General features: G+C 51.3%; 2 pseudogenes; both read left to right on the top strand.

Moving 5' to 3' along the window:
• The first annotated feature begins 11,730 nt into the window (after positions 1-11,730).
• Positions 11,731-21,234, top strand: LOC128779551 (ubiquitin-ribosomal protein eS31 fusion protein-like; annotated as a pseudogene).
• Positions 21,235-21,882: 648 nt separating this feature from the next.
• LOC112298407 (large ribosomal subunit protein uL10 pseudogene) lies at positions 21,883-22,781 on the top strand (annotated as a pseudogene).
• The last annotated feature ends 1,774 nt before the right edge of the window (positions 22,782-24,555 follow it).

Genomic DNA, 24,555 nt, shown 5'->3' with positions numbered 1-24,555 from the left:
AGGTCAGCACTGAGCTGGTCCGCACCGGCCTGCGAGGTGGAAGCCTGAGCCCCGCTCCCAGATGGCACCGGAAGCCTAGGAACATTCCGGAATGACTTGCCTGTCTGATGATCTTGCGGCCAGAACCAGTGAGTTGCCCCGTGGACTCAGGGAGCTGCCAGCTCTGCCTTTTCAGGGCCTGTGGGTCCAAACTGGAGCCAGGAAGGGGAGGCACCCCCATTCCAATGTTAGCCGTGGGCACCCCACAGCTGGGGCTGCACCAAAGAGCAGCCATTGAGGCGCTGCCAGAGACCCATCAAGGTGGGCTCAGTAGTGTACCCCAAAAGATGTGTCCATGTCCTGACTCCCGAAATCTGGGGACGTGACCTTATTTGGAAAAGGGGTCTTTGCATTTTTATTAAATTACGGATCTCGAGACAAGATCATCCTGACTTACCAGGACATGTCCTAAATCCAAAGACATGTGTCCTTATAGGAGACCAGAGAGGAGCGATACAGACCCAGAGAAGAAGCCACGGGAAGACGGAGGCAGAGTTTGGAGTGACGCGGCTACAACCCAAGGACGCCCGAAGCTACTAGAAGCTGGGAGAGGCCAGACAGGGCCTCCCTGAGAGCCTCCGGAGGGAGCACAGCCCTGGGCTTGTTGACCCCAGACTTCTGGCTCCAAAATGGGAGAAAACTAGTCCCCGTTGTTTAGGCTACCCGGTCTGTGCCAGTTTGCGATGGTGGTCACAGGACACAATGCCCCCACGCCCCACCGTGGTGTGGGTGTAGTGGGAGCGCCTCCACCCCCCAGGCCTCCTGTGACTCCTCTCCCCAGCTCTGGAGGTGCAGCTGCTCCTCGCAGCCCCATCAAGCCTCACTCCTGGCCTCTGGCTGCACCAGGTACCCCCAAAGTCAGACGCAGAGACATCTCCCCTTTGATAACTTAGAGGAAGTGGAGCAATTCCTCAAAAACCACAAACAACCACACTCCCCTAAAATGTGGTCGATACTGAGTAGTCCCAGCGCTACTAACGATACTGACTCCGCCGTTAAAGACGTGGGAGACAGGCCCAGGGCCGGGTGGTTTTACTGGCGCTGCCTGGCGAACATTTGAAGAAGAAACAGCACCGATCCCACCCAAATTCTTTCAGAGAGGAGAGAAGGAGGGAACACTTCCAAATCCATTGTATGAAGCCAGCATTAGCCTAAGGCCAAAGCCAGGAAAAACAGCACAAGAAAACTGCATCTCTCAGGAACGCAGACAGAAAAAAACCTCAACAGAACCCTAGTAAATGAATCGGCAACATATACAAATAATTATACATCACAACCAAGTGAGCTTCACCCAGGAATGCAAGGCTAGTTCCAAATTTCCAAACCAATTAAGACTAAATAAGAAAAGCCATAGGATCCTATCAGTAGATACAGAAAAAACAGACAAAATTCAACACCAATTTATAATTTTTTAAAGAGCCCTCTCTGTAGACTAGGAATAGAGGGAACTTCCCTAACCTGACAAAGGGCGCCCGCCAAACCCCACAGCTGTCGTCGCACCCAAGGGGGAACGGCCGACTGCTTCCCCAGGAGACCAGGCGCAGGCCGAGGCCCTCCGCCCTCGCCGCTGCTGTTCGACAAGAGGCGGGGTCCTTGCCGGAGCAATCGGGTGAGATGAGAATCCGAGCAGCAGGGGTGAGGTTCAAAGGCACTGCACTGAGTGAAAGAAACAGACTGCCCAGCCCCCTTTACACGCGGTTTTAGAACAGGCAGGTGTGACCCATGGTGGCTCCTCAGGGCCCGCTGGTGGCACAGGCGGAATTTTCAGGGTGACGGGACAGATGCACAGGATCATTACCGATGGGTCATTTGTCAAACCCCGCCAAACTCAGCGCAAGACACCTGTGCTTCATGGTGAGCGAGACGCCTTGATTATTTTGAGGAGCAAGTAGAGCAGGAGCCTCCGCACGTCTCTGGTCATCTGTGGGTGTTTCCCCATCAGGACAAGAGGGCACAGCCAGCTGAGTGCTCAGGCCTTGAGGGTCCCAGTCCCTGCCTGATCCCTCACCCTTAACTTAATTTCATCTGCAAAGAACATATTTCCAAACAAGGTCAAGTTCCCAGGCTCTGAGGGACACATCTTTCGGGGGGCACCATGCAGCCAGCGCAACCTGTGGGCCCCTGGCTCCTGGTGTACCCCAGCTGCCCACGCAGAGGCAGCGCCCAACCCTGCGTAGTCACACACAGCCTGTGAGCACACAGGCACACCCCCCCTGCCAACCCCCCAAACCCTGCTTCCCCCGTTATGTCCATTTTGGGGCCTCCCACACAGCGTGCACGGGGAAGGGGCCTCGGACTCCAAACGTTCCCCACCCACCCTCTTTCCTTGTATTCACAAGGTCACCCTGCTAGGCATGCCCAGCCGTGGTTTCCCACCCACAGGTCTGAGGTGCATGTGACCACATACATGGGTGGCCTTTCAAGTTCATAGGTACACTTCCAGGTGACTAGAAGGACAATGGTACCATTTGGCCACACAGCGGTGGGCTGGGAACTGGCCCCTTGGTTCTGAGGAGCTGGGGTAGAGGCAGGAGGGGACAGTCTAGGAAAAGCAGGGTGGCCATCACCCCAGGTGGAAGAGAATGGCAGATGGCACCATGTCCCAGAGCGTCACATGAGGGCCACCACCCCCTGGGGCATGGTGGCCCATGGCCCAGGAACAGCCCCCTGCAGTCCTTGGTCTACTACTGAGTAGGGCCTGCAGACGAGACTCCCCACCCCCTGGGTCCAGAGGCCAGGTGGGAAGAGGCTGCAGTGCCCAGAGTGGTCTCCCAGATCCAGCCTCATTCCGAGTAAGAGCTCTTAGCTTGGGAGACCCTCAGAGGGGCATCACTGCATTGGCATGATTCAAGGGGACCATCATCCATGACAGCTAGAGGTGAGAGGCTGGCGCCAGATCCCAAGGCCCCACTTGACTGGCTGGTTTAGGCTGAAGGGATCTGGTCAGGCTGCCTCCTCCTCATCATTCTGACATTTTGACACTTTTTCAAAGACTTTAGCCCTTGTGAAAGCAAGACCTTGACAAAGCCTGTGCTTCACGCAGGACGTCCCCTGGAGCCTCCGCCAAAGGGCCGTGACCAGCATCAGGCCATGGCCTCACCAGGGACTATGCCCCCCACCCCAAGGGCAGCACTCAGGGACAGAGCTTTTCCGAGAGCACCGTCTCCCCTGCCCAAAGGAGCCGCTGTCCCAGCTCATGGCCTGACATTCCTTACACCTTTAACAGAATCACAGTGAAGCTGTCTGGGCCTGGGCTTTCCTCTGTGTTAAGTTTCTGAATAACTAACTTAATCTCTTTATCCCTTACAGGTCTATTCACATCGTCTGTTTCTTCTCAAGTCAGTTTTGGTCATTTGTCTCTGTGGAAATTACACATTTTATCTGTTATCTCATTTGTTGGCCTGCGGGTTTCACTGTGTCCCTTGTAAGTCCTGTTGATTTATGAAAGTGGCAGTGATGTAGGGCTGACAGCCTCCCAGATGACATTCGCAGAAACCATGGGAGTCGGCACCTGGCCTGTTCTTAGTCTTACGGCAAAGGAAGCTCCATTTCCACCATCACCTGTGACGTGAGGGGGCCGATTTTTTTGACACACCCACTTCAAGTTAGTGACATGCCATTCCCAATTCTCTAAGCATTTTTATCATAAACTGTTTTTGTTTTTTAATTTAGGCATCGCTTTTTAAAGATTTTATTTAATTATTTTTAGCGACAGGGAAGGGAAGGAAAAAGAGAAGGAGAGAAACACCAGTGTGTGGTTGCCTCTCTCACACCCCTGACTGGGCACCTGGCCCACCGCCCAGGCATCTGCCCTGACTGGGAATCGAACCAGCGACCCTTTGGCTCAAAGACCATGCTCAATCCCCTGAGCTACACCAGCCAGGGCTATAAATTGGTTTTGACAGTTATCAAATACTTTTTCAGCATTAGCTCATAAATAAACTGCACTGACCAATTTTTTTCTTTTTTTAATCCTTTCTTTATTTTTCAATGAGAGTTAACATACATAATTATGTTAGTTTCAGGTGTATACCCCAGTGATTAGACGTTATGTAACTTACTAATTTGCCATCCCAATAAATCTGGCACCCATCTGACACCATACCCAGTTGTTAGAATAATACTGACTATATTCCCTACGCTCTACATTACATCGCCAGGACTGTTCTGTAACAACAAATGTGTACTTCTTAATCCCTCACCTTTCCCACCCACCCCTCCCATCCCCTCCCATCTGGCAGCAGTCAAAATGGTCTCTGTATCCATGAGTCCGTTTCTGTTCTGCTTGTTCATTAATTTTGTTTTTTAGATTCAATTGTTGATGTATATGTATTTGTTGCCATTTTATTGTTCATATTTTTGGTCTTTTTTTTCTTTTTCTTCTTAAAGAAGACCCTTTAACATTTCATATAATACTGGTTTGGTGATGATGAACTCCTTTAACTTTTTGTTGTCTGAGGCTCTTTTTCTGTCCTTCAATCTAAATGATAGTTTTGCTGGGTAGAGTAATCTTGGTTTTAGGTTCTTGCTTTTCATCACTTTGAATATTTCTTGCCAATCCCTTCTAACCTGCAATGTTTCTTTTGAGAAATTAGCTGACAGTCCTATGGGAACTACCCTGCAGGTAACTAACTGCTTTTGTCTTGCTGCTTTTAAGATTCTCTCTGTGTGACTTCCAGCCAAGATGGAGGCATACATAGATATACTTTGCTTCCTCACACGACCAAAAGAAGGGCAACAACAAATTTAAAAACAAAAAATAACCAGAATTGACAGAAAATTGAACTGTATGGAAGTCTGACAACCAAGCAGTTAAAGAAGAAACATTCATCCGGACTTGTAGGAGGGGCGGAGACGAGCAGCCAAGCCAAGAGGAAGCACAGCAAGGTGGCAGTTGGAGGACCACAGTGGGCGAGGCAGCAGCTGGTGGACCGGGTGGTCCCACATCTGTGTGCAGATAAACCAGGAGGAATAACTGGGGAGCAAGACAGGCCATGCAACCCAAGGTTCCAGCATGGGGAAATAAAGCCTCATAACCTCTGACTGAAAAAACCTGTGCGGGTTGTGGTAGAGGGAGAAACTCCCAGCCTCATAGGAGAGAGTTCATTGGAGAGAACCATAGGGTCCTAGAACATACACAAACCCACCCACGCAGGAATCAGCCCCGGAAGAGCCCAATTTGCTTGTGGGTAGAGGAGGAAGTGACTAAAAGCTGGTGAAAGCCGAGTAAGTGGCATTGTTCCCTCTTGGGCCCCTCCCCCACATACAGTGCCACAACCCAGCAATGTGAGTTGCCCCGCCCTGGTGAACACCTAAGGCTCTGCCCCTTACTACATAACAGGTGTGCTGAGACAAAACATATGGCCCAAATGAAAGAACAGATCAAAGCTCCAAAAATAGAACTAATTGATGAAGAGATGGCAAATCTATCAGATGCCAAGTTCAAAACACTGGTAATGAGGATGCTCACAGAAATGGTTGAGTATGGTTGCAAAATAGAGGAAGAAATGAAGGCTATGAAAAGTGAAATAAAGGAAAATGTACAGGGAACCAACAGTGATGGGAAGGAAACCAGGACTCAAATCAATGGTAAACATTGAAGAAGAAGAAGTAAACATTCAACCAGAACAGAATGAAGAAACGAGAATTCAAAAAAATGAGGAGAGGCTTAGGAACCTCAGGGACAACTTTAAACATTCTAACATCCAAATCATAGGGGTGTCAGAAGGAGAAGAGGAAGAGCAAGAAATTGAAAACTTATTTGAAAAATTAATGAAGGAGAACTTCCCCAATTTGGCAAAGTAAATAGACTTCCAGGAAGTTCAGGAAGCTCAGAGAGTCCAAAAAAGTGGGACCCGAGGAAGCACACACCAAGGCACATCATAATTACATTACCCAAGGTTAAAGATAAGGAGAGAATCTTAAAAGCAGCAAGAGAAAAGGACACAGTTACCTACAAAGGAGTTCCCAGAAGACTGTCAGCTGATTTCTCAAGAAACCTTGCAGGCAAGAAGGGGGTGGAAAGAAATATTCCAAGTCATGAAAGGCAAGGACCTACATCCAAGATTGCTCTATCCAGCAAAGCTATCATTTAGAATGGAAGGGCAGATAAAGTGCTTCCCAGATAAGGTCAAGTTAAAGGAGTTTATCATCACCAAGGCCTTATTATATGAAATGTTAAAGGGACTTATCTAAGAAAAAGAAGATGGTCAAAAATATGAACAGTAAAATGACAACAAACTCAGTTATTAACAACCACACCTAAAACAAAAACAAAAGCAAACTAAGCAAACAACTAGAATAGGAACAGAATCACAGGAATGGAGATCACATGGAGGGTTATCAGTGGGGAGGGGTCGGGGGGAGAATGGGGGGAAAAGTACAGGGAATAAGAAGCATGAATGGTAGGTAGCAAATAGACAGGAGGAGGTTAAGAATCGTATAGGAAATGTAGAAGCCAAAGAACTTGTATGTACAACCCACGGACATGAAATAAGGTGGGAAGAATGCTGGTGGGAGGGGGGGTGCAGGGTGGAGGGGAACAAAAGGAGAAAAAAGGAACAATTGTAATAGCATAATCAATAGAATATATTTAGAAATAATAATAAAAAAAGATTGTCTTTAACATTTGGTACTTTAATTATGAGGTGTCTTGGTGCGGGTCTCTTTGGGTTCATCTTGTTTGGGACTGTTTCCGCTTCCGGATTTGGATGACTATTTTCTTCACCAAGGTAGGGAAGTTTTCTGATATTATTTTTTCAAATAGGTTTTTAGTCTCTTGCTCTCTCTCTTCACTTTCCAGCGACACCATGATGTGAGTGTTGTTACACTTGCAGTTGTCCCAGAGGCTGCTTACATTATTTTTTTTTATTCTTCTTTCTTTTTGCTATTCTGATTCAGTGTTTTTCTGCTTCCTTGTATCCCAAATCACTGGCTTGATTCTAGGCTTAATTTACTCTACTGTTGATTCCCTGTAAATTATTCTCCATTTCTGTTGGTGTGTCCTTCATTTCTGACTGGCCCTTTTTTATGCTGTTGAAGTTCCCATTAAGTTCATCGAGTATCCTTATAACCAGGGATTTGAACTCTGCATCTATTAGATTCCTTGTCTCCAATTTGTTTAGTTCTTCTTCTGGAATTTTGCTCTGTTCTTTAATTTGGGCCATGTTTCTTTGTCACCTCATCTGGGCAGCCCCTCTGTTCTTGTTTCTATGTATTAGGTAGAGCTGCTATCTCCCAGGCTTGGTGGAGCGGCCTAATGTATTATAGTAGGTGCTCTGCAGAGTCCAGTAGCACAGCCTCCCCAGTCACCCAAGCTGGGCTTTAAGATGCACCACTCCCACCCCATGCGGGCGGTGTTTACCCTCCTCTTCTACTTGAGCCTTGATTGCTGTTGGCATGTCAGTGGGAGGGATTTGCCCCCAGAGCAATCAGCTGCAAGGACTGGTTGCAACTACCAACCACCAACCTCTGCCCACTGTGGAGGGTCAGCTGTGTGGGATCCAGTCCACAGAGCAGGACTCAATTCATCCGGGCTCTGGTGCTCACTAAGTCTGCCCCTTGAGCGTGTCACTTATGGAGGTGGCTGGGCGGAGGTGCTTTAATGTGTTCTGAAGCTGTTCAGTGGGTGTGCTGGCTCTGGGGCCTTCCGGAAGGTGCAGGCCAAGGTCAGCCACTGCCTGTGTTTCGCACAGGGCCACCTGGCATGAGCTACAAAGCAATCTTCAGATGGCTGCTACTTGTGCTGGGCTTGGAGATGCCCAGGTGAGGCCAAGCTATGAACTATGGCCAGCTGCTGCTAGTGCCCAGCCTGGGACCACTTAGTGAGGGGTACAGAGCATGTGGAGGCCAGATGCTGCTTGTTTGAGACATTTTAGAAAAATCTGAAGCATGGGCCAAAACAGGCCATTTGTATGGAAAAGCCACTGCAAACAATTTGGGTGGTCTGAAAGTTGGGTGGGGCAGAGCCTTAGGGAATCACCAGGGCGAGGCAAACAATGTTAGCCAGATTGACGAAGTCTCAGATATGGCGCCCACCTGCCAGCTCTGTGGGGAGAGGACTCATCAAAGGAACAATGACCTCTGCCAGCACTTCTGTCTGGGAGCTGCCTGCCAGCTCTCACCTTGATGCCAAACAATTCAGTTCCTCCCCATATGTCCCTGTTGCCTTTCAAGCTGCTATCCCTGGGCTGGAGCTCACAGGGAATGAGTCTGAGTAAGTCTTGTGCATGAGCCCTGGAAGAGGAGCTGCCTGGGACTAGAGAAACCCTCTGTCTCCCTCAGCCTCAATCCCCACTGGTTTTTATGGCCAGAAGTTATGAGGACTTCTCTTCCTGACATTAGATCCCGGGGCTGTGGGGCCTGGTATAGGGCTGAGGCCCCTTGCTCCTCACTTCTCAGGGTATCTCAGCAGCCAAGGTATCCCTCCCGATTTTTATCTGCCACACATGGGTTTCGGACCAGCCAGAGATCCAGAGACCATTCTGGATCTCTGCCCCTCCTACCAGTCTCGATGTGACTTCTTCCCTAGTTGTAGGACTTCCATTCCGCCCAATTTCAAGTATTTCTGAATGATGGTTGTTCTATGGTTGTAATTTTGATGTGGATGTGGGAGGAGGTGAGTACCATGTTTACCTGCGCTGCCATCTTGACCAGAAGTCTGTATTGATCAATTTTTGATATGAAACTGTATTGGTGAATCTCTGGAATAACAACTTATTAAATAATGATATGCACGATTATAAACTCACCTTTCTAAATTATAAATATTTATAAATATAAATAAAATTCAGTTTATTAAGAACGGCATTCTGATTTCCTATATCTTTGCTTACTTTGCTCTGCCTGTTCTCTCAGCTTCTTAGGGGGACGTGTTCAAGTTCCCAAGGATATTTCCACTCTGCTGTCCATCTCACCTTGTCCCCAGTGGTAACCTGCCACAGTGGGCAGGACAGGCACCTGAGCCAGTAGTCCCCGCTGTACCACCTTGGCAGATTTCTAAGGCACTGCAGGCAGCACAGGCTCCCCTTCCAGGCTGCCCCTCCTACCCGTCTCGCAACTTGCTTTGCACCTACCGACTGAGCCACCTTGCCCTAGGCATTGCTGTGAATATATTTATTCATTTCCTTATTTCTATTGTTTTCTGATTTTTTTTATTATCAAGGCAGTATTGCTAGCACGGAGAAGTTGGAAAGCCCAGGAAATGGAGAGGAATTACGTCTGAGCCTGGCACTGAAGCAACAGATGAGATCAGAAAGAAAGTGGCAGACGTAAGTTTCAAGTTTAGAGGGGCAGCACACAGCATCTTCTGGAGGACCAGATCCGCCTGGTCCTCGGGATAGAGGGAGCGCAGGAAGCAGGAACCACGGGGTTCTGGGTGGAGAGAGCTCAGGGGAAGGAGGGTACAGGTGCTGTTGCCCCGGCAAACCTGCACAGGTGGGACCACTCACGGCATCTTCAAGGTAAAGGGAGCTTTTGACAGCGAGAAAAGACAAAGATAAAAATAACAAAAACCACACAGATGCAAGTCTTCCTTCAGTGTCTCCTGGTCTGGCTTACACATGCAGAAAAGGGAGCTGCCTCCTTCCTGGCTGTTTTCTGATTGGTTCTCAAACATCCTCTCTCCTGGATGAACGGATGTGGGAGGAAGACTCTGCAGCAAGGACTTTGCTGAGCCTTCTCTGAGCTGGTTTTCTGCTCAGGGATGCCTGTCTGTGGTCTCTGTCCCACCAGGACTCCTCCAAAACAGGAGGGTGGCTGGTGCCGGTCCAATGGCTGGTATGTGGTCACCACTGGGAAGAAGCAGTTGATGGCTCCCTGGGGGTACAGACTGATGAAGGTTGGGGCCCCACATGCCCCCCAGGGGGTGAATCCATGCTTCACTTGGCGGACCTCTGACAACCAAGTCAGGGCCCCCACTCAGCTCCTGCAGATGCCTGGAGTCGGCAGCAGCAACTTTCTGGGCAGAAGAACACAGCCCCCCCTCAAAGAGTGTCACAATAGGGGAGCCCACGCACAGCTGGGTTCTGAACCAGCCTCCCAGACGGCCCAAGCCAGACTGGGCCCATGTAGCGCTGGGGGAATGGCCAGCCAAAGCGCCCCCCCCAGGCAGCTCCTGTCCTGCTGGGCACATCCAACTGCTCAGTGACCCCTCCACCTCATATCCAAATGCCTGACACCTCTGTTTCCCCAGCTCCTCCCTCACCCCACAACCATCCCCAGCAGTTGCCACTGACCCCACCACAAAGCACATCCCCAAGCTCAGCTTCTGCTGCCCTGACAGCCCCCAAGGTCCTCAGGGCCATTTAGAGGGACAGCAGGCTTGCCTCACCTTGTTCCCCCACCTCCTTGTGGCACCCCAACAACACTTGCCTCATTCCCTGTCAGGCCTCTGCCTGAAGCTCCCTGCTCACGCTGACCTTGCCCAAGGACCCCTTACTCAGCATGTCATCTTTCGGGTGAGACCTTCCATACACCTGTTAGCATGGAGTTCCTTGAATTCACACCTGTGTTCACTCAGTTTCTCCTCGATCAGGAGACACTGAAGCAGGTCAGAAAGCCTCAGTGTCTGCTGCTTGCAAATAAATGGCTGCAGAAACCCATGGGAGTGCAGAACCAGGTATGACAAGCCAGCAACCTCACAACACTGCGCAGGGGTTCCCTGGGTGAACCTCTCACCTCCAACAACTGGGGGATGCTGCGGCCAGGGCTGTGCTGACCCTACCTGGGCAGCACCTGGTGCAGGTGTTGGTTGGGGTGGTGGGAGGACAGGCTGGGAAAGGGTACAGGATGGGGTTCCAGAAGAGGGAGGATATGCCCCTACTAGTTGCAGCCCAGGCCCCACCCAACCTGTGGGCTGCAGCGCCCTCTGGTGCCCGCCCAGCTCAGGGGCACTCCCAAGCCCTGGTCGCTCTTGGCGCCCAGGAGCAGCACCAACCCTCTCAAGAGCTGGGGAGGCTCATCTGCAAGCCCCCCACCTGTACCCTCCCGCCCCTCACATCTAACCCACACACATCCTCTATCCCCCCAACACACACATACACTTGACCGCAGTCCCCTGCCCCAGCCCTCCCGGCTCCTACCAAAGCCTCTCCCTGTAGAAGGAAAACAAGACACGTAAACACGATTCCAAGGTCCTTTGCTATTAAGAAATCCATTAATAAAATTCAGTATATGAACAAATCAAAGGAGAAAAATCATATGATTTCTCTCCATTGTTGCAGAAAAAGCCTTTGACAAAAGTCTGATGTCCATTTCTGACAGAAATATTAAAAGGAAGGAAAATAGGAATTGATAGTATTGTCTCAACATAATAAAATATATATGCCTTTTCCTAACCCCATCACCTCACCGAACGAGGAAATGCGGGTGCCGTCTCCCCACGGATCAAGGGCAAGGTAAGCCCACCTGCGGTCCCCACTGCCACGCCTTGCTGTCCGGAGTCACCAGCCACGGAGCCAGACCGGAGGAGCCGGTTAGGGCTGCGAGGCTGGAAAAGAGGTGAGACTGTCTATCAGCAGGGGCTACATGCCGTACCTGGGACCTCCACAAACATGCCGTCCCGTTAAACTCCTGACCACGGAAGCATCCCGTATCCTCCATGTCCCTGCCAGTCACGTGCAGCTGCTGAGCGTTAAAAATGGGGCTTATGTGCATTTCCGAGCGGCCATCTGTGGTGGAATCGCCGCCAAGATGCAGATTTTCGTGACAACCCTTATGGGAAGACCATCACTCTCAAGGTTGAACCCTCAGGTACAACAGAAACTGTAAAGGCCGAGACCCTAGATGAGGAAGGAACCCCTCCTGATCAGCTAAGACTGACCCTGGCCGGCCAGCCGCTGGCGGCGGGCACTGTTTCTGACGGCAGCATCGGAAGGAGCCAGCTCTCCTTCCAGTGTCGAGACTTCACAGTGACGCTAAGGAAAGAAGGAAGCCTTACACCGCTCGCCAGGGCAGCGTAAGCGTAAGTGAAAAAGAAGCCTAAGTGAAGGAAGGTGAAGCTGGCTGTCCTGAAATACCACGAAGTGGATGCGAAGGGCAAAACCCGTCGCCTTGGTCGGGAGTGCCCCACAGATGAATGTGGTGCCGGAGACTGTATGGCCACTTTGACAGACATTATTTTTTAAATGATTTTATTGTTGTTCAATTACAGTTGTCCACACGGACCCCCCACTACTCTCCCCAACCTCAGCCATCCCCACATCCCTCCCCTGCTTCAGCCTCCCCTTGATTCTGTCCATGTGTCCTTTATAGTTGTTCTTGAAAACCCTTCCCCCTGTCCCCCCATTATCCCTTCCCACCCACCCCCTGGTTACTGTCAGATTGTTCTTAATTTCAATGTCTCTGGTTATATTTTGTTTGCTTTATTCCTTTGTTGATTAGGTTCCAGTTAAAGGTGAGATCATATGGTATTTGTCCCTCACCGCCTGGCTTATTTCACTTAGCATAATGCTCTCCAGTTCCATCCATGCTGTTGCAAAGGGTATAAGCTCCTTCTTTCTCTCTGCTGCATAGAATTCCATTGCATAAATGCACCACAGTTTTTTGATCCACTCATTTGCTGAGGGGCACTTAGGCTGTTTCCAGCACTTGACTATTGTAAATTGTGCTGCTATGAACATTGGGGTTCATAGGTTCTTTTAGATTGATGTATCAGGATTTTTAGGGTATAATCCCAGCAGTGGAATTGCCAGGTCAAAAGGCAGTTCCATTTTTATTTTTCTGAGGAAATTCCATACTGTTTTCCAGTGGCTGCACCAGTCTGCACTCCCACCAACAGTGCACTAGGGTTCCCTTTTCTCCTCATCCTCTCCAACATTTGTTGTTTGTTGATTTCTTTATGTTGGCCATTCTGACAGATGTGAAGTGGTATCTCATTGTGGTTTTAATTTTCATCTCTCTGATGGCTAGTGATGCTGAGCATCTTTTCATATGTCTCTGGACTCTCAGTATGTTCTCCTTGGAGAAGTGTCTGCTCAAGACTTTTGCCCACTTTTAAATTGGATTGTTTGTCTTCCTGGAGTGGAGTCATGTGAGTTCTTTATGTATTTTGGAGATCAGGCCCTTGACAGACATTACTGCGGCAAATGCTGTCTGACCTGTTGCTTCAACAAACCAGAAGACAAGTCGTTGTATTTGGGTAAATAAAAGACATGAAGAAACAAAATAAATTTAAAAAAAAACAAAAATGGGGCTAATGTGGCTGAGGAATCAAGTGTTTGGATTCATTTCCTCTTCCTTCATGCGGACACAAACGTAAGCAGCCACACGGGACTGCTGCGTTCGGCAGCAAGTACAGCCCGAGAGGACCGACGGAGGGACAGAGGCGCACACAAGTGAACAAACTCACACAGTTTATTCACACAGGGAACAAGAGTTAACACATAGGAATCAAGAGCCTTGATATCGACACAAATTAAGTAGTGGGAGGGTGGAATGGTAGGGAATCCACCATCAACAATGGAAATCAGAAGATAAAATACTCAGGAATGAAGCTGACAGGAAGTGTCCAAAGTCATAATTGGGACAAAGACGGAAACTGAAAGATGAGGAATTGCAGACTAGAGCCTGTGTAGAACTGAATCGATGTTAACGTCCGGTTTTGACCAGTGGGCGCTGGCTGTGGGAGAGCCCCCTGTGTTTAGGAAACATGCCCTGGAATATGTAGGGGGGCAGCGCCTTTCCGCAGCTGCCCTTTGAAGGGGCGGAGCAAACGTGCTGGAATGTTAACATCCGGGCGATCCGGGGGAAGGAATACAGGTATTTGTCGCACTATTCTTGCAACTTTTCTCTAAATATGAGATTATTTCAAAATAAAAGTTTAAAGAATTGAATTACAAGGACCGATATGGTAGTAGGGGAAAAAATACAATGAAGATTAAATCTTTTTAAAAGCCAGACAAACACGTGCCTCTGTACTGCGAGCTGGCGCTCTCCTCCCACCCAGGAACTCAGACTCTCCTGGTGCCGGTGGGTGTGGCCGCCGCAGAGACACGCTGTTTCCAGCCTGTGCTATTCCAGTCCTTCTAAAGGTGGACTGACAGCTAAGTTACCTACTTCCATGCAGTGGCTTCTTAAGATGTAGCCACAATAAAACCTGGGCAGGTCCAGATGTGCTGATATCAAGTCCCCACCACATGTGGTTGGATGAAGAACAGAGAAGAATTGAGTGACCTCCCGGCGCGTGTACAAGAAACAGGCAGGGCCCTGCTTCAGTGGCAGGTGCAGAGCAAGACAACCGTGGCAAACGCTCTCCACCTGCTTCCAGAAACACGCGCATCCTTCACACCCATGCACATGCACACAGGGACACAGACACACTCACACCCCAACTCCGAGGGCTTACCAGGCACCACGTTAGGCCTTTAAATACATGACTTTACTCCAGTGAGAGAAGCAATGTTATTCTCCCCAATTCCCAAAGGAGGAAACTGAGGCCCGGGAATGTGACTTTGCACAGCAGTTGGTGGTAGAGAAAAGGCCCCCATTGGGAGGCCACACCCTCATCTTCCTGGGTCCCTTCTGCCTGCTGAATCACTCTCAGCAGAAGCCAGGGGGACAGACCAGCTCTGCCCCTTTCTGAATGCACAGCCCTAAAGCCGGTGGAGGAGCAAACAAGACAGGCACCCACACTAGTGGGGGAGGCGTCATGACGGGGGAGCTGGGAGTCGGTCACGAATGGAGGGCTGAGAACGCAGGCGCTCTGAGCCCAATGGGAACAGGGTTCTCACTGCTGGAGTCGCCCATCACAGACATAGAGGCAGAAAGCTCAAATATGGCCTGTAGTCACGTGGAGCCAGTGGCATCGATGTGAAGTCCCCGTTTTTAATATAAATGGCCATCAACACAAGAACACATACAAATGAGGGTGCCCATGGTCACACATTCTTTAGCTCTGTCCATCAATTGGGTCTAAAAGCAGTGACACCCCAAAAGTTTCACTCACTGAAAGCGCAGGGCTCTCTGAAGAACAGGTGGTCCCAGGGCTGGGCAGAGGCCAAGGAGCACAGCCTGACAGCCTTCAGTCCCAGAGAGTAAGGGCAGCCCCAGGAATGAGAGGCCCCCTCCAGCCGGGGCCCTGACGGCAGGAGCATTAAGACAAAATGGGAGATTAAGTGAACGGCTATTTTGATGAGGGACAGGGCGTTTGCAGAGTTCCAAGGTTGCGGGGGGGGGGGGGGGGGGGGACACACACACGCCCTGCTGACGGAGCAACAAAGTGAACGCGGCCAGACACAAGCCCTGTGCAAACCACACCCTCCCAGCGGGTTGTGCCAGGCAGGACCCTGCTCGGGTGCGCTGAGACAAACCGCCCACCCTGACGCAAGTCTGCCATACAGACCCGATGGGGCGCCCACTCTTCCAAAGCTGACTGTCCGCAAGTTGACACCCAGGGAGCCGGCCCAGAGGGAGGGGGAGAGGCCCACACCCTCGGCCTGTTCCTCCAGGGCCCACGACACGTCGCAGACTTGCCCAAGTGCCCACGTGGTGGGCGTGGGGAGTGCTGACTTGCCACGGCTTCACTCCTTCGCCAAAGGACCTGCAGCACAGGTTAACTTCCATATTGGCTTTACTCTGGTTTCTCCCAAGAATTTAGTGACGCCTCCCCTTGGCATGGAGACTCATCTCAGAATCCAGTCAGGTGTCCTGACCCAGAGGAAAGACCCCAGTGACAGTCTGTGCACAGAAAGTCGGTCACAGCAAGGTCAATGCTGGGCTGCAGTGAGGGCAAGTAACCCTCTCCCAGAGGACAGAGAACCAGGGGCTGGGACTGTCAGGCTCCTGCCCAGACTGCCTCCCTGCCTCCCCAGCCACCAGCTTGGCCAACACGGGCACTGCTCACAGTGTTTTCTAGGAAGCCGCCTCCCCGTACTCTAGCAGACTCTCCGTGGTATTGAACAGCACCCCTGAGACACCTCCCTGTGGCCAGAGCAGGGACAAGGACTTGGTGCTTTCCCCGCCCACGGTGCCAACAAAAGTATCCACCCCTAACACCTGACCACCAGCACAGCCTGACTGCCCCTGGGGACTGTCCCTGCAGCGGCCAGGGTTGGGATTCTGGAAGCAAGGTGCTGGGCTCTCCGGCAGGCGCCGGCAGGCCAAGCTCAGCTCCTCCTGAGGGAATGAGGCCCCCGCTCCCCAGGCTCATCCTGTTGCCTGGCCCCACGCAGCTGCCTGGTGTGATACAAACTTACTTCTCTTCTTTGTCTGTATTTTCTCTGGAACCCGACCCATAGGCTTTTCTGCATTTTCTTTGAGATAAAAATCAAAAACAAATCTTTAAAGGCCATCTCCAAAAACCACAGAATGGCTGGAATTAAATAAAAATAAAGCTTGTGGCTTTCCTCTCGGGAACTTCCTGCGTATCTGAAATGCTCTGAGTCAGCAGCAGCCCAGAGCCCAGGCGGTGGTGCCCGGGCCCCAGCCTCCAGATGCGGCCAGGCCTGAAGGCCACAGACCTAGCACAAGCCGGACCACAGGCAGCAAGACAGAATTCTCCTTCCCGCGAAAAATTCTTCCTAATAAAACGTCCTTGCGTTGTCCCGCCTCAGCCAAGGGAAACACCCCCGCAGGGGACACTCTGAGGGGCCTGTACAAGGCCAGGCTCTGCGTGTGACTCCACACCGGCTCACACTCCTCCACCTGACTTACATTCGGGGCTCTGAGCCTTCGTCGCCTCCCCACCTAGAACCTCACTGAGTCAGGAAAGGGAAGGTGGTGAGCTGGGTTTACTCACAGCCCTCCTGATCTCAAACGTGTGGGTTTTCTCTGGACACCAACCAATTCCCAACGCTCTAGACACCAGCTGGGTGTCCTGGTATTGAACTCAGGTCTGACACTAATTGCCCGGCATTCACCAGACCCCACAAGCTGAGGGCTGAGTCAAGGCCGCCCCCACTTCAGGCCCCAGTCACAAGTCCCAGTTGCCGCCTGTGCTTCTGAATGACCAGCATAAAACAGGGTTCCCATGACCCTTCCTCGGGTTCCATAATGTGCTAGAAGGGCTCCCAGAACTCAGGGAAACACTTCACTCCCGTTTACTGATCTGTCATAAAGGCCATGCCCGGGAACTGCAGTAAGCAGCTGCACCGGGAAGGGTGCGGAGCGGCTGTGTCCTCTCCGGGAGCGTATTCTTCCAGCCCCTCACGTGTTCACCAGTCCGAAGGCTCCCCAGCCCCTCACTTAGGGTTTTCTTGGAGGTTCCATTACACAGGCTGATTAAGTCTTTGGTGATGAACTCCATCTCTAGTCCCTCTTGGGATTTGGGGGGTCAGGGGTGAGGCTGAAAATCCCAACCCTCCAATCCCACCTTAGTCTTTCTGGCCCTGGGTGGCAGGAAACCCCACCTTCCCAAAGCCTAAGAGCCCCGCCCCCTCCATCTCATTGGCTCACAAGAGGCTGTCATCACCAGCCATGCCCAGGGTGTTAGGAGTGGGTGCCAGGAACTGGGACAAACGCCAAATAGATATATTTCATTATTCCACAGTCATCTTCTGACAAGGTCCATGAACACTGTCTTAATCTACAGATGGATAACGGGACCCCCACAGAGACTGCACACGAATGCGCAACTCTGCCTGCGGTCCTTCCTGCAGGCGCTCTGCCGGGAATTGCAGTGTGAGCCCGCCCCCCATCCAGCACCCCCCCCCAGCGGTGTCACGGGCAGCAGGAGGCAGGCACCAAGTGGTGCGGCCTCTCTGTATCCCAAGGGCAGGTCACCCACATTCACAGAAGGGGCCCCTTGGAGAGTTAAACATAGAATCGCCACATGGCCCAGCACCTGGGCTCCTGGGGACACCCGGGTAACACGCAAACTCACGTCCACGTAAGAGTTTGTACACAATGTCCGCTGCAGCAGGAAGCACGTCACAGTTGCCAGAGGTGGAGACACCCCAAGCGTCCACGGACAGCAGAAGATAAACACAGCGCGGCCCATCCAAACGGGGGAATATTACTCAGCTGTGAAAAGGAAGGGCTCCAGCACAGGCTGCCACGCGCATGAACCTCGAGGACATCGTGCTCAGAAAAATAAGCCGGACACACAAGAACAAACCCTAGATGGTTGTTCCTCCGACGTGAGGTCCCTCCAGCAGGCACCTCCAGAGTGATAGGAAGAGGATTGGGGGCGACCAGCGACGGGGGAGGGGGAATGGGGAGTGAGTGCTAAGGAATGTGGGGTTTCGTTTGGAGGACGAAATGTTCTGGAAGTGGATGTAGGTGGTGGCTGCACAACACCGTGAATGTACTGTACAGGTGATGTGTTAGAGAAGTGTACGTCTGAAACCTGTATCATTGTATTAGCCAATGTCACCCCAGTCCATTCAATGAAAATGCAAAAATAAATGAATAAGCCAAAAAAGCCATCGTGAATGTACTAAGTGCTGCTGTGACTGGACGCCGGGCAGCCCCAGCCCAAAGGAAGACAGAGGGCCTGCTCAGCACTCAGGCGGGCCCCCCTCAACCTGCGCGTCCCTGCACCGCCTCCCGCGTCGGACCCCTCGCAGACCTTCCCCACCTCCCACTGTGACACGTGCAAGCCCTTCTATTTCTCTGCTTGTTTTCTTAGCCTCCCCACCTCCCACACTGCACACCCCAGTTGACACCGAATAAGGATGGGCCTGGCCCCACCCCCGGGATACGGAGCACCAGCCTCTTTCAGGTGGAAGATTAGGTCTCACACAGCAGGCCCCACACAGGTCCTCCACCTGCTCTCAGCCTGTGGCCTGAAAAATGCATTCTGAATCCATCCGATCACAAAAGTCTTAGACACGTAAATCTACCCTCATAAAGTCCTCTTGTGGGCAGAGGCCTAATTCTGCACTGGAACAAAGATTTGGCTTCTGTCCCCTGAGCCCCAGGCATGTCACTCTTATCACATTAATGCACCTGGCCTGGGGACAGCTCTGAAAGGCTTCACCAGGACTTTGGTGGCCCGGGGTGTGGCTCTGTGGTCAGGTCTGGAGGCAAACAGCAAGGCTTCCTGTACAGGACTACAGGGGAATTGTAGAAGAGCGTCCACCTGGAAGGAAAAAGAAGCTGGTCTCCCACTCCTGGGTGCAGACCTTAAAGAAGTGAAGGCGGGTGTTTCGACAATGCTTCATCCCCCCGGTCACAGCAGCAGGACCCATAAAAGGCAGAGGCGACCAGTGTCCCTCAGCAGGTGAACAGATGAATAAAATGTGCTCATCCGCACACTGGAGAATTATTAAGCCATAAAAGGGAATGGATAACATTTTTAAAAAACAAACTATTCAATTTGAAAATAGGCAGAACACCTGAATAGACATTTTTCCAAAAAGGACATATAAATAACATATGAAAAGATGCTCAACATCACTCATCATCAGGGAAATGCAAATTAAGACCACCGGGAAGGGAGCTGTCTCCCGCTGCCCCTGACTCACAGAGACAGCCACCTTACGCTCCTAAGCCAGTTATGTCCCGGCTGCGGCAGGGCCAGGAAGCAAACAGCCGCAGTCCCAACACCTCAGGCACCAGGGATCTAACTGGAGCCAAAGGGTGTGTAGCCCTTTCAGTGCCCATGGTCGTGGGCCTTTGGACCTGTTAATCTCTAAAAAGAACTGGATCCCTGGCCAGGTAGCTCAGTTGGTTAGAATGTTGTCTCACTATGCCAAGGTTGAGGGTTCGATCCCCAATCAGGGCACATACAAGAAGTAACCAGTGAATGTGTAAGTAAATGGAACAGCAAAAATCAATGTCTCTCTCTCTCTTTCTCTCCTTTCCTCCCTCCCTCCCTGCCTCTCTCTAAATCAATAAAGATTATAAAAAAGAAAAAGAAGAACTGGAACTGGAGTTGTAAAATGGACAGTCTTAATGAAGCCCAGAAACTTCTGGGAAGCCAGATAACCCTCTCTTTGCACAACAGATAAAATTCCTTGTATGAAAAAAAAAAAGACCGCAATGAGATATTGTCTCACTCCTGTCAGAATGGCTGTCAAGAAATCAACAAACAAGCGCTGGAAGGATGTGGGGAGAGGGGGCCCCTTACTCTGTGGGTGATTGTAAACTGGTGCAGCCACTGTGGAAAACAGTACGGAGGTTCCTCAAAAAATTAAAACTCGAACTACCAGATGACCCAGCAACCCCACTTCTGAGTATTTATCCAGAGAAAACAAAAACACTAATTCAATACACGCACCCCCATGCTCATCACAGCATAAGCGACTACAGCCAAGGCGCAGAAGCGAGCTCGACCTCCGTCAGCGGGTGGGCGGGTGGGTGGGTGAAGAACATGCGGCGTGCGCACACCACACACCGGAACGTTATTCGGCGACAAAAAAGAATGCGATCTCACGTTTGCGACAACGCGGATGGACCTGAAGAGCATCGTGCTGAGTGACGGAAGGCAGAGAAAGACAAACACCATTTGCTTTCACTTATATGTGGAATCTCAAAAAACAAAATAAAATGGAAACAGACACATAGATACAGAGAACAAGCTGATGTTTGCCAAAGGGGAAGGGGGGGGCGAGAACTTTTTTAAAAAAGAAGAGAAGCACCAGCACACGCTACAACATGGACAAACTCCCAACGCAGGCTGCTGAGTGAGAGAAGCCAGACGCACGAGACCACGCAGCGTGCGGCCGGCTCCGGTTATGTGGAATGCCCGGAACAGGCAAATCCACGGAGACAGAAAGAGAACAGTGCGGGGGGGGGGGGGGGGGGGGGGCGGGGGGAGTGGGGATCGATGCTAATGGATATGCAGTTTCTTTTTGGAATCAGATGCTGGAGGTGGTTGCATAACGTTGTAAATGTGCCAAATGCCACTGAATTGCTGAATTTAAAATGGTTAATTTTATGGTATGTGCACTTCACCTCAATTTTAAAAAGGAAAAGAACCTGGTAAAAACCCATTTGTTTCGATTCGTGGAAAGGCGGCGGCGGAGGGAGTTGGAGGTGGAAAGAGGCTGGTGTGTCTCGCATCCTTTCTGCGGTCACCACCCGAAGGAGGAGGCTCCTGCAGGGGAAGGTGTGCGCTGGTTCCCACACAGGTTTACCACTCTGTGGGCCGGATTCTCAGGACACGTGACTGACTCAGACAATCAGCCTGTCACTTCCCTGCCCTTCCTGGAGCTCCGAGGCCTCCGCCACCCAGGCATCAGCTGGAAGCCAGCCTGTCCTGACTGCGGGCCAAGCAAGGCCCCTGAAAGGCATGTGAAGCAGAATGAAGGCTAGGGCGTGGGGGGCCCTGGGCCCAGGGTCAGCGCAAGGCTGCACACGTGTGGCTGTGTGAGCATGTGCTCACGTGTGTGCATGTCTGTGCGTGCACATATGCCCGTGTGTGTGTTTATGTGTGACCCTGTGAGCCACAGATCTCATTTTAAGTTTCCTACTAGCCACACACATTCTAAAAGTAAAAGGAAACAGATGAATTAACCTTAATAATATATTTTATGTCAACTGATGTCTAAAACGTTACCATTCTACCACGTGAATAAGAGTTTATTAATTTGTTATCATTTTTTTGTGCTAAGTCTTCTCACCAGGTGTGTGTCTCACACTCACAGTGCCTCGGTCCGGATCAGCTGCGTTTCCGGGCTCAGTGGCCATGTGTGACCAGTGGCACCACGTGGGCAGCGTGACTCCGGGAGGCAGGTCATCTCTGCTCACTGCTTTGTGCCAGGCTCCTCCTAACATGTCTGGCATGGGGGACAGTGAATGGATAACAGATCGACCAACAACCAAACAAGACAGCGCATGGCCACCATTGGCCCCCAGGTGATGACGAGGTGGACGAGAGTAACTATCAGAATGGCCACCGTGGCTCTCACCAGGCATCCTCAAGCATGTGACTTGTCTTTAAACCCTGCGAGGCAATCCCTGATGTCTTCCAGGAAAGACAGGGCAACCTGGGAGCCCAACTACTTCTTTAAGATCATCCAACTTCTAGATGACTATCCAAAATGCTTCATTGTGGGCACAGACGCCGTGGGCTCCAAGCAGAGGCAGCAGACCTGCATGTCCCTCCCGGGAAGGCCGTGGGGCTGATGGGCAGGAACGCCACGATGCGCAAAGCCATCCTGGGCATCTGGAGAACAGCGCAGCACTTTCTCCAACCTCTGGAGAAACTGTTGCCTCGTATCTGGGGGAATGTGGGCTTTGTGTTCACCAGTGGGGACCACACTGAGATCAGGGACATGCTGCTGGCCAATAAGGTGCCAGCTGCCACCCATGCTGGTGCAACTGCCCCATGTGAGGCCACTGTGCCAGCCCAGAACACTGGCCTGGGGCCCAAGAAGACCTCCTTCTCCTAGGTTTTAGGCATCGCCACTAAGACCTCCAGGGCACCACTGAAATCCTGAGTGATGTGCAGCTGAGTAAGACGGGAGACAAAGCGGGAGGCAGCGAAGCCACGCTGCTGAGCACCTCTCCACTCTCCTTTGGGCTGATCATGCAGCAGGCGTTGGACAATGGCAGCATCTACAGCCTGGAAGTGCTTGACATCACGGAGGAAACTGCATTCCTGCTTCCGGGAGGGGGCCCGCGGTGTTGCCGGCGCTTGTCTGCAGATTGCTCGGATACCCAGCTGCTGCATCAGCACCCCGTTCTATCATCATTGGATACAAGCGGGTCCCGACTTTGTCTGCAGAGACCGATCACACCTTCCCACTGCGGAAAAGGTCAAGGCCTTCTTGGCTGATTCTTCTGCACTTGTGGCTGCTGCTCCTGCTGCCACAGCCCCAGCCAAAGTTGAAGCAAAGGAAGAGTCAGACAGGATATGAGATTTAGTCTCTTTGACTAATCACCAAAAAGCAAACCAGCTCAGCCAGCTTTATTGTGAAACAAGGAAACAAAAACTTACTTCTCTTTAAGGTCAAAAGAAAAAGAAGAAGAAGAATGTCCGTCATGACCAGACGGGCTCCAGTGTCTCATCCTGAGCCCGCGGGGTAGCCAGGCAGACCACACATCACTTGCCGAGCTCCTCAGTCCAGCGCCTCTGCCTCTGGGGCTTCGCTAGTGTCCCCTGCTCCCCAAAATGTCCAAGGTATTTGGGCAACAGCACCAAGAAACCAATGAAACTGCCCATTAAACTCTCCTTCAGCTGCCAAGGGACACCCTGTGGGACAACATTAAAATTCGGGGAGGGGGCGGAAGGAACGCCTTCTCAGTGGGTGTCTGTGTCGACAGTGACTGCCAAGACAGGCTGCGGGAAGCAAACAGCTCAGAGAAAACCAAGACGCTTTCGGTCCCTGGGAAAGTCAGCTCGTTTATGACCAGGTCATCTGGCCACAATGCGCCCCTGACCGCACATTCCTCTCCACCCGAGGGGAACAAGCCCTTCAGATCTGCCTGGAGAAGAAGCCTGCCCGCTGTCCGAACTCGGTACAAAAGTCTCCTTTGCTGCAAGCGGGCTCCTCCTGCCTCTCTTCAAACACGGTGAATTTATGATGCTGGGACCCATCGGGGTGAGGCTGTCTGAAATTGGCTCAAGGTCTCTGCTGAATTCCACGTGGAATTTAATTTAAAGACACTGCCGGCCCGCACGTGAACAGCGCAGACAGCAGCGGCCCTCACACCCTCCGCAGCCAGAGACCGCCTTCGCGGTCTCCTCCGACGGATGTAAGCCCCAGCTTTCACGCAGAGTAATCCTTCCTTTCTTGTCCCAGTGCAATAAGAAATAACAGCTGTTTTTAAAATTCACCATCCACGCACACTGACAGGAGATAGCCACCTATCAGCACGCGGCTTTGCTAAAAAGTGGCTGGTTGGGGTAAACTCTTAATTCTGATGTAGATGGAAGGGACAGCCAGTTAGCTGTGCCAAGAAGAGCGAGAACTTGGGAGAGACGAGGAGAGACAGACAAGGAGTCAGATTAATTTCTTTTGTGCAACACAGTGTTCTACCAGCTCACAACTGTGAGATTCTAACAAGCTTCAGAAAGAAAACAAAAACCACACACACACCCCCGATGCAGAGCCCAGGCCCAAAGCTGCCCTAACTTGAATGTTGGAAAAAAGCAAAATCGCACGTGCAATAAAAGCAGAGAGACACCGGCACATCACCGACTTTAGTGAATAAACACCCTCGGGTGCCTGCTTGCCGGGAACGGGGAAGAAGTGAAGGCTTTAGAACAGAGCAGAAGAGTGAGGGGTGGGCGGTGGGGACTAAGAGGCATCTAATTTTATCTGGCTCCTTTCCAACAATAAAATCTAATCCATCATTTTCTCCGGGTGAAGGCTCTTAATGAAAATTTAGAGAGTGTGACTGAAATTTAGAACTCTCTGGGGATTCTGCTGGGAAGACGTCTAGCAGCCTCGCAAAACTCACTGCAGCCGAACCTGCGGAGAGGGGGCTGCACGCAGAGCCACGGGGCTGCAATGTGGCCCCGGACCTCCGTGTCCCTGGGTGTCGCAAGAAACATCCCCAAAGAGCAGGCCAAGATGAATACATTTTACATCTCCCAGCCTCCTTCTGGCCTGGGGAGGATGGGGTGTCTCCTCCAAGACCTCAGCTTACAACTCTTGATCTGTGAAACCGGGGGGAGGGGGCGCAGAG

This window comes from Desmodus rotundus, chromosome 1 (genome assembly GCF_022682495.2).
Source record: "Desmodus rotundus isolate HL8 chromosome 1, HLdesRot8A.1, whole genome shotgun sequence".
In the NCBI taxonomy this organism is placed as follows: domain Eukaryota; kingdom Metazoa; phylum Chordata; class Mammalia; order Chiroptera; family Phyllostomidae; genus Desmodus; species Desmodus rotundus.
Note: the sequence above shows the minus strand (reverse complement) of the source record. Positions and strands in the feature narration are given on the sequence as shown.